This window comes from Charadrius vociferus, unplaced genomic scaffold, assembly GCF_000708025.1.
Source record: "Charadrius vociferus isolate BGI_N301 unplaced genomic scaffold, ASM70802v2 scaffold38, whole genome shotgun sequence".
NCBI lineage: Eukaryota > Metazoa > Chordata > Aves > Charadriiformes > Charadriidae > Charadrius > Charadrius vociferus.
Window position 1 is genome coordinate 622,866 of NW_009650176.1, and position 9,026 is coordinate 631,891.

At 51.4% G+C, this 9,026-nt stretch overlaps 1 protein-coding gene across 1 annotated transcript in view; it reads right to left on the reverse strand.

Moving 5' to 3' along the window:
* Positions 1 to 631: 631 nt before the first annotated feature.
* PWWP2B (PWWP domain containing 2B) overlaps positions 632 to 9,026 on the reverse strand; it is an 81,206-nt gene continuing 72,811 nt past the window's right edge. The window contains exon 4 of the mRNA XM_009892738.1: positions 632 to 1,171. The gene's annotated coding sequence lies outside the window, so the exon portion shown is untranslated. The remainder of the gene's footprint in view (positions 1,172 to 9,026) is intronic.

A 9,026-nucleotide genomic window follows, 5' to 3' on the forward strand; every position in this document is an offset into this window, starting at 1 on the left:
CCGGTAGCTCGAAGGTAACCTTCTGCATGCAGACAACATTTTACCTAGCAGGGACAACTCTGAACTGCTTTCTCCAGCATCAGAAGCAACAGATGACCACAAATTAATGTTTCTAGACTGAGGGAACCCAAGGGAAAGCTACACTAATGCAAAAGCTAAAAAATTAACCACTACAGTTTCAAAAGCTTGTCCCTAGGTCCCTTTAGTTTGTAAACCATTTGTACTCTAAATTTGGTACAAAGCTGTAGGCTGTTTCCTGTTTTTTAAGACTGCTAATCATTTCTGGTCATGTGTAAGGATGAAGATCCTCTCTATCCAACAACACGTGTTCAAGGGGCCTTAGATTACACTCGCTGACTAGGTGTGAACACAAAAGTTAGTTCGAAACGTTAACTCACTCTCCCATTGAGGCTGTTACGCTAACCACCGCCTCCACGCGCGCAGCACGAGCAAGGCACGGCTGTGCTGCCCGCTGTTACAGGGGACTTAAGGGGGCACACGTTTAGGACGCAAACCCACCCAGGTTACCAGGTGGCTGCTTGTTCACGTACCTGAAAACATTGATCCTCTCAGCTCGGTAGTAAACGACATGAAAAAGCTTTAACATATGCAACGACAGCCACGTAGTTATGTGTTGCACATTTTCCAAGTTTTAATAGAGACAAAAGTGAGTCCATTGTACTTAAGACTCTACAATGATTTCATTCTATTGCATGTCCTGCTCCAATTACATTTCTCAGAGTACAGTATCGAGTAAAAGTTCGGTAGCTTTAAAATTAACAAGTGTGTGACATCTGTAAGTAAAATAAGCAGCAGCAATAATTTTTGGGATTTTATCAAGAATAGCTAACTTTTAAGTAATAAATACATTCCAAGTTGTGGCTTTTGCTGTTCTCCTAGTTCATTGCCGTATCTGACTTGTCAAATTCTCATTCTAGGGTAAGATATCCTTAAGAGTTTCCTGCCAGCCTCACACCAGAAGAGCCTCCTAACTCCACGTCCCGGTGCCTGTCACCTGTCCCAGATGAAAAGCAGTGCGAGCTGACAAGGAAACTCGTCCTCCTGCCATGCGCACGGCCACCTCCAGATTCTCCTGGGGAGCATGTCAGGATGTTTACAGACTTCGCGACCAGAGCTCTAGGAGAACAGCTGTGCTCTTATCTTCTGTTACCTTGAAGAAAGTGAAAGAGGGAGAGGTTACTGCAGGCGGCACAGAACAGACCGGCATTAGTGGCGAGGCACAGGCTCCAGGTTTCCTCTAAATATAGCCAGGAATTTTCCTGCTCCCGGCTGGCCCCGCAGGCAAGACCAGCAGCAGCTATAGCTTTGGAAGAAACCCGTCAAGTTAACAAACCCAAAGCAAGAGCGGGAATTTTCTCCAAGACAGACGTGATATGAATTTCAGTGATGATAATAAATCTTCAGTCTCTGGCTTACAGACTTCTAAGTCCCCATGCGGGGTGGGTTACTGTAGGTTAATCTGCCACGAGTCCCTACAGAGAGAGCCACGTGAAGAACATCTGCCTCCACTTTTCAAACACAATCTATAAAACGGGATTATTTTCCCCTTGAGAGCAAGCCGTACAGAAGCTTTCCTACATACCTGCAACTGCCTCAGGACATCGACTGCTGCCGCAGCGCTCCAGTCGCTGTTAATGAAGAGGCAGAGCAGCCACGCCACCTTCTCCCGTTGCCTCCAGAGGTAACTGACATCCCCCGTCCCCTCGCCACCCCCGCTGCAGACTCCCCTTCCCACCCCAGACCGCTGCTGGTTGTGAGCTGCAGAAGCAAGCACATGCGGTGGCAGCGCTGCGGAGCCCTCGGGACAGCCAGTGCCTCTGGAAGGACCAGGCACGGCTCCCTGCCCCCCCAGCCCTCCGGGGGCGGCTGTATCCGAGCGCACCAGACCACGACCGACCAGGCAACGAGAGCGGGCGAGATGCTCGTTCCTAATTCAGAAGTGCAAAACAACACACTCCAAACCACAGCTACCAAAAGGTAACGAGGGTCCCCACGCCTCATGTGCTACACTGCTGTCGCCTGGCCGCCCCGCTAGATACCAGCCACTAACACCGAGGGCAGATGGCAGGCTTGAAAAGACACGTCAGCTGGAGAGGGATGTGCCTCTCAAACCAAAAAACGACAAAAGAGAGGAGTCCTCATCTGCACCCCTGCATGCAAGAGGTACTTGAACTGTAAGTCAAGTTACACAGTGGAAGCCTTGAAGAGTTCAAAGGGAGCACCTATTTGTCTTCGAGATCAAGTGAAGAAACCAGAAGACACATGAAACAACTCAGTGATACAGAAATGAATGAAAAAATGGCATGGAGATCTACAGTTACACTTTTCAGTTGCAAAAACATCATTGCACCACACTTCAAAGGCAATTCGGTTTGAGGCAGTTCAAAAGTCTGAGCAGCCCTAACACACGTCTGTGCCAAATCAACTCACGTGGACCAGGCGGAACCACAGGACACACAGGCTCAAGTCCATGTTCTTGACAAACAGGATTAATGCTATGAAGCAAAAGGATCAAAGACCTTTAAAAACCCCTCACAGTGGAGGTTTGTAACTTACAACTACACAGCACAATACACCAAGAATGCCAACACCAAATGCGGGAAGATGATGGCATTTCCAACACCACTGAAAACGTGGCAGCACCTCTTCCACAGGCATGGAACCAAAGCGACACTGATTTGCCCAGATTTGGAATCCAGAATAACCTTCAGTGTTGCCCATACATTTGAGACTTCAAAGAGCTGATTTAATACACCACGAACATCTGCCCTGACGCCTATATTCCAGAGAAGGACTGCAGTCAGGTTGTATAAACTCCATCAGTATTTACCAGAATCATCCCACTCCTGAGAAACTGGGATGTCTCACAACAAGGCTCTACTACCTATCGTTGACAGAGAGTACGTTTATACGTAATCTCACAGGAGAATCTATTCATTTACCTTCTGATGAACGGCGAGGTTTTCAAGAGCACACAACTTCACTTGCAGGCTTATTATCTTGCATCTACCAAAGCCTCAGTGAGGTCCACGGACTCGGCAGAATGTGCCTCAAATGGTTTTTGCAAAAAGCTGACCCTTTACAGACAGATTACAGATTGAGAATATTTGGTCTAAGCAGGAAAAATGCATTTCCTTGTTGAGGAGGTGGCAGCAAGCCCTCGGGCCAGTTGCATTCTTTGTGATTTTCAGACTTGGAGGAAGGAAGCATCACAACAGAAGCACGATGCCAAATCACCGCCCGGTGAAGGCTTCTGCCTGTGCCAGGGCAGAGGCTGCCACGTCGCAGGGACGAGGTTGAGACTGAAATGCAGTCGCTCGCGAGAGTTCCTGGGGGCAAGGACCGGGGATTCTCTGCTCTGGCCGCAGAAAGTTGGTGCGACCAGCAAAACGGCAAACTGCTTTAAAACAGCTGATGCTCCATGTCTCGAAATGTGGAAACCTCACCACCCTGCTGAGTGCTGTGTGCCTGCGGACAGACAGACGGGCGCTTGTCCCTGGCCTGGAAACGCAGAGCTCGGCAGCCCGGCTCGGCAAGGGGCAGAGGCTGGGGTGTTTTGAGCAAGCCCTGAGCAGACCCAGCAGTTTTCAACATGCGTTCACGAGGAGCAACACAGCAACAGTCACTTACAGGCTCTCACCTTGTTGCTGGAAAACTTCAGAGATTTCTGTTAAAAAAAAAATATCTTCAAGACGGAGCAGCAGCCTGAACACTACATTCTGGCCATTGCTGTAGCCTCGATACACACATGAGTAACGAACACATAACAGACCGGCTGACTCAGGGCAACGGCATGATCCAGCAGCCTGTGTGCTAAGCTGTATGTCAAAAGGCAAGCCAAGAAAGCTCTCCTGAAGCCAAGTGTTTATTCATGATTAAAAAAATGAAGTTTTGGATCAAATAAAGCCATTCACAAATTCAGATTTAACAGCTGCAGCAGAGTGCAGAAAGCCGATTTATCTTCCAAGATCACTGTACGTCGAGTGTGCTGATGCGTGGGGACCCTGCTCCCACCAGCTCTGCCCTGCTCAGGGACTCGTGCCTTCACCCTTCAGGTGCAGGACATCCCCAGCACCCCCTCTGCGGCACAGGGAGCGCCCCGGGCCCTGTGCGTTTTGCCTTCATGAGAGTTCCAGGTGCAGCACAAAGGATACCTGCGTGTACCAGTGTGCGGCCGGGCGCCCAGGGCCGTGCCACCACCACCAGACACTCACAGACAGCTCCAGGTGAAGACCAGGAGACACGCACATGTGTTTGGAACCCACCTCCTTCCAAGAGTTTATCTGGAAGGCCTCAGCCCCTCTCCCGTCGCAGCCCAAGCCCCACTTACCCTGCGCGTCATGGCAGGTTGGGGAGCGATGGCAGCAAGAAGCCTGCTCGTTTTCTCCGCCCAAGCAGCTTACTCTGAGGAATATTTTCTAATCATAACGCAATTAACAGCAGGCTGTAACTGAGCATCGTCAAATCAGTCTTCCTCCAGACATCCCCCCTTGGGGGACGGGTGGCGAGGCAGCCCTGGCTCAAGCTCAGGAGGATCAAGTGGTCGCATCTGCCCGCAGCCCGGAGGGGAGGGATGGGGCTGGGGAACCCAGAGGACTCCGACAGGCAGCTGAGCAGCTCCCGCAGGGCTTCGTTTCTACAGACAGTACCTGCTTTGTAAAGAAAACAAGTCTGTCTGATCCTATAATAGCAAGAATCTAAGGCAGATTAAACAGGAACTGGTACATCAGTTAAAAGCATTCACGCCCTCAGAAATTAATCAAGTTAATGAAAAAAATCCTTCATTAAAAAAAGGCCCAGCTCCTCCCTTCCAGAGAGACACATGTACCCAGTGACCGAGAGACGACTGGCGCAGGGCCGCTGCCGGGGTTCCTGCGGGAAAGGCTCAGGCACAAGAGCCGGAGCGCACTTGTGACCCTCTCGCTAAGGGGAGCTGAGTCACCTTGGCTTGCGCAGGCAGAGGAGCCACACGTGGACCTTCACTCCACGCAGTATCTGTGGGGACCAGTGCACAAAGAGCTTTCCGCTGCCCGTGGCTACCAGGACCCAGCCTGGTGGCCTCAGGACAAACGGGAGACCCAGCCCTCACCCACCAGCACAGAACTGAGAGAGCACTTTCCAGCTGACTGAAGCGCTAGAGATGGGCGCAGGGACTGTAGGTATGAAGAGCACAAGCACTCCAGAAACTGAAGCACTAAGCCCCATCTCTGTCATCACTGCCGGACGCGAGAAGCCCATTTCAGAAGTGCATAATCTCAGGATGTGCGAGAGTTCATAAACCAGCTAATGCAAAGCCTACATATTCTATAAAGGTACATACAGAGTGCAAAACAGATGCATCGAGCAGATTTAGAAAAAATAAACCAGGCACCAGTGCATCCTCCTCTAGTCTGCAGGATACAGGCAGGCAGATTCCTCAAGTCTTTTATTAGGCCGAAGTTAGAGTTCGTCATGCAGCCCACACACTCCCATTCACCTCCATCCCAGGGTCAGCGATGGGTACTTATGGAAAAAATAAAACATGAGTCAAGGCTGAAAAACAACATTTTGCAAGTTTTTCAGCGTTTAGGGAATCTTCACATCGATTTTTTGTTTCAAAGTCCTACCTTTCACACCTGAGCATTAAAATGGGAAACATCTGTGTCATCCCGTTGTGTCACCAGGCCTCACGAGCCAAGCAGCTCCGTGGCTATTGCACGAAGGTCGTGTTTGTTCCTCTCCTTCAAAGTAACGAGCACCCTTCTCTACACAGAGTTTTCCCCAAGTTTCCAAAAATCCCCTGTTCCTTCTTGGCCCAAAGTAGCCTTTCTGTATGTGCAAATCAGAGGCGCTCAAGGGTTTGCAAATACCTGCTTGACCACAACAGAAGCAGGATGAAGGTCTGAGCCTTGCCCAGAGAGGTAAGAGGACACCCTCAGAAGGGCTCTACGCCTCGGGCTGCCCAGCGCTGCTCTCTCCAAACTGCGCACCAGCCGGCCCTCCGCCTGACCCCCCGTCCCACTGAACTCGCCCTGCTCCGTGTGAGAAGGGGAACTGTAGCTGCAGTTTTAGACACCTCCACTTGTGTTTACCAATGAAACAAGTAAATAAATGCAATTTGGGAAAAGCTACAGAAATTTAATTTTTACACTATTTGTAAAAGTTTTCAAAGAAACAAGTTTCCAGGGTCTTCGTACATCTCACCACACAGATGCAGTGCGTCTCTCCAAGCCCGGGAAGCAGTGCTGCTCTGCACAGCCTGGCCCCCGTGCACCCCACTGAAACCTCGAGGGGGGATTGTGCCCCTCTGCTGCGCTCTGCTCTGCTCTGGGGAGCCCCCCCTGCAGTGCTGCCTCCAGCTCGGGGGGTCCCACCAGCAGAAGGACACGGAGCTGTTGGAGCGGGGCCAGAGGAGGCCCCGGAGATGCTGGGAGGGCTGGAGCCCCTCTGCTGGGAGGACAGGCTGGGAGAGGGGGGGGGGGTCAGCCTGGAGAAGAGAAGGCGAAAAAGGGGAGACCTCAGAGCCCCTTCCAGTGCCTAAAGGGGCTCCAGGAGAGGTGGGGAGGGACTTTTTACAAGGGCATGTAGTGATAGGACGAGGGGGAATGGCTTCAAACTGGAAGAGGGGAGATTCAGATGAGAGGTTAAGAAGAAATTCTCTCCTGTGCGAGCGGTAGTCCCCTGGGGCAGGTTGCCCCGAGAAGCTGTGGCTGCCCCATCCCTGGAGGTGTTCAAGGCCAGGTTGGACGGGGCTTGGAGCAACCTGGGCTGGGGGGAGGTGGCCCTGCCTGGGGCGGGAGGTGGCATTAACAGCCTTTACCGGTCCCTTCCAGCCCAAACCATTCTGTGATTCTACGATGAAAGCACCCAGCACCCTGAGCCCCCGTCACAGAACCTGCTCCTGCACAGATCCCACCAGAACCGAGCGCATGGCAGGCCAGTGACACTGCAGAGGGACACCCACCCTTTGCTCGCTCAGCTCGCACAACTAGCAATGCCCAAAGCTTCGGATGGGGCTTGGAGACCCTCAGTCCAGAGAGCAGCTTGCTGTGCTTCCAAGGGAGTTGTTAAGCCCTCTGGTTGACACAAATCTCCTTCGGCAGCTGAAGTTACAGCTCACGTAAGCAGATCGCATTCTTGGGCATCTGCGCAGCTCGCGTGCAGTTAGAAATAGCACAATGTATGGCCTGCTGGCATTTCCAAAAAATACGCCTGGGAGCAGAGAGCGGAGGGAAAGAAGGGCAACAGATGGCACAGAGGGGGAGAAGCAGCATGGATCTAGATGTCTCCAAACGCAGTCACAGTGGTCACAAGCCAAATGTGCAAGCGCTTTCGGGAAGAGGAAAATCAGCAGGATGCCACCAGACGTGCAGCTCCAGACATCCAGTGCTGGGGCACACAAGTATGCAGTGCAGTCTATTTTAGACTTGTTCTCCTACTTTGTATTAGTATGCAGGGACGCTGACTCCAAGCTGTTTGGAGGAAGACTGAGAAACAGTAATTAAGTTGGATGCTTGGTTTTAGTTCACTGAACCATCTAGAAACCACGCCAAGAAAAATCTCAAGCATTCATCTTCTGTGCTGAAATATTTCACGTGACCAGGCAGGTGTTTTTAAAAATTTAGCTATCAGAGCAATCACCACCACAACTCTATATAGAGTTATAGAACCTTTGTGTGCCACTGGCAGAGCAGAAGAGAAGGGGGAAAAGGAAAAAGAAGAGTGATTTATGTTGCTTCATAAACTGCTGGCAAGCAGTACTGGCTACATGCACATACAAAGCCCTAAACATCTTTGAAGGTGAAGTCATAACCTAATGTTCCAAATTTTACGTTAGAGCTTACTATATATAGCAAGTATGCAATAAGCTTTGATTTTGCTGTACATAGTAGCAGCGTGCTCTTTGTGATGAATGGCTAAATGTACTGATACTGAGGGTCTATTAAGCTAATAGCAGTAAAATTAAAACCTTCAGAAGCCAGTATTTTCAAGTTTAATGGTTCCATAGCCACAGCTTGGGGTAGAGGGAATAAAAAGAGGGAGGGAGAATAAAGGATTTTCCAGAATGAAAAAACAACTGAACATACATACTGTAAACTTGTTTCATGCGGAGATGTATATGAAAATCTACAAGCAGCTTTTATACAAAGTTTTACTGCATGAAAGGGCTGTGGGCAGGGAGGGGAGACCCGTCCCCAGGAGCTATTCAGGAGGATGACAGAGCAGGAGACCCAGCCAGGCAGCACTGCAGGGTTTGCTCAGCCTGCCGAGGGTGCCGTACCTGCACCGGCCAACGCTCTCACCACGCAGCAGGGCCGGAGCAACGCACACTGCTTGAAAATCCCCTGATCCCACCACGCGATGTGCTCCCCGGAGCAGGGACAGGGCGACCTTAGGGAACATGGGTCTCCTTCCCTCCCGCGCCCCCTCCATGGCAGAGCTGGCGCTGTGGCCCCATCCGCCACTCGTCCCCACCACCACGGCTGTGACACCCGCCCCGAAGGGCCCGTCCCTGCCCCGTGTGGGGGTTCCCCTCCAGACCGGGAGCGTGCTCAGCGTGCTGCATCGCAGCTCCCTGGCGGCTGAACACAATGCGCCGGGCATGGCAGCAAACCCACTGTTACAGAACCAGAAACACTGCAAAAGACAACAGAAGAGCAGTTGTCTGGCTCAAGGAATTTGAAGTTTATGCAGCTGCAAGTCTAAATATGACGTTATCACGGAAGCGAACAGAAAGCAAAATGGAAAAGCACAAGAGATTTTCTTATTCCCAAGACAAAGTCAAGGCTGAACCCCTCAGGACCAGCTCTCAGAGCGGGTCCGCACGTGGGCCTACAGCCCCTGTGGAGACAGATGTGCTCGGCACGCCGCAGGCAACACTCCAGCTCTCCAAAGACTTCTCTGACCATCCGAAACAACTCTGGGGACAAGAGTCCTGCAGCCAACGTGGGTGAGGGACGAGTGTCCCACCAGGCCCACAGCACAGCCTCGCAGGCAGCGACGCAGCCAAGGGGCTGGGATGCCAG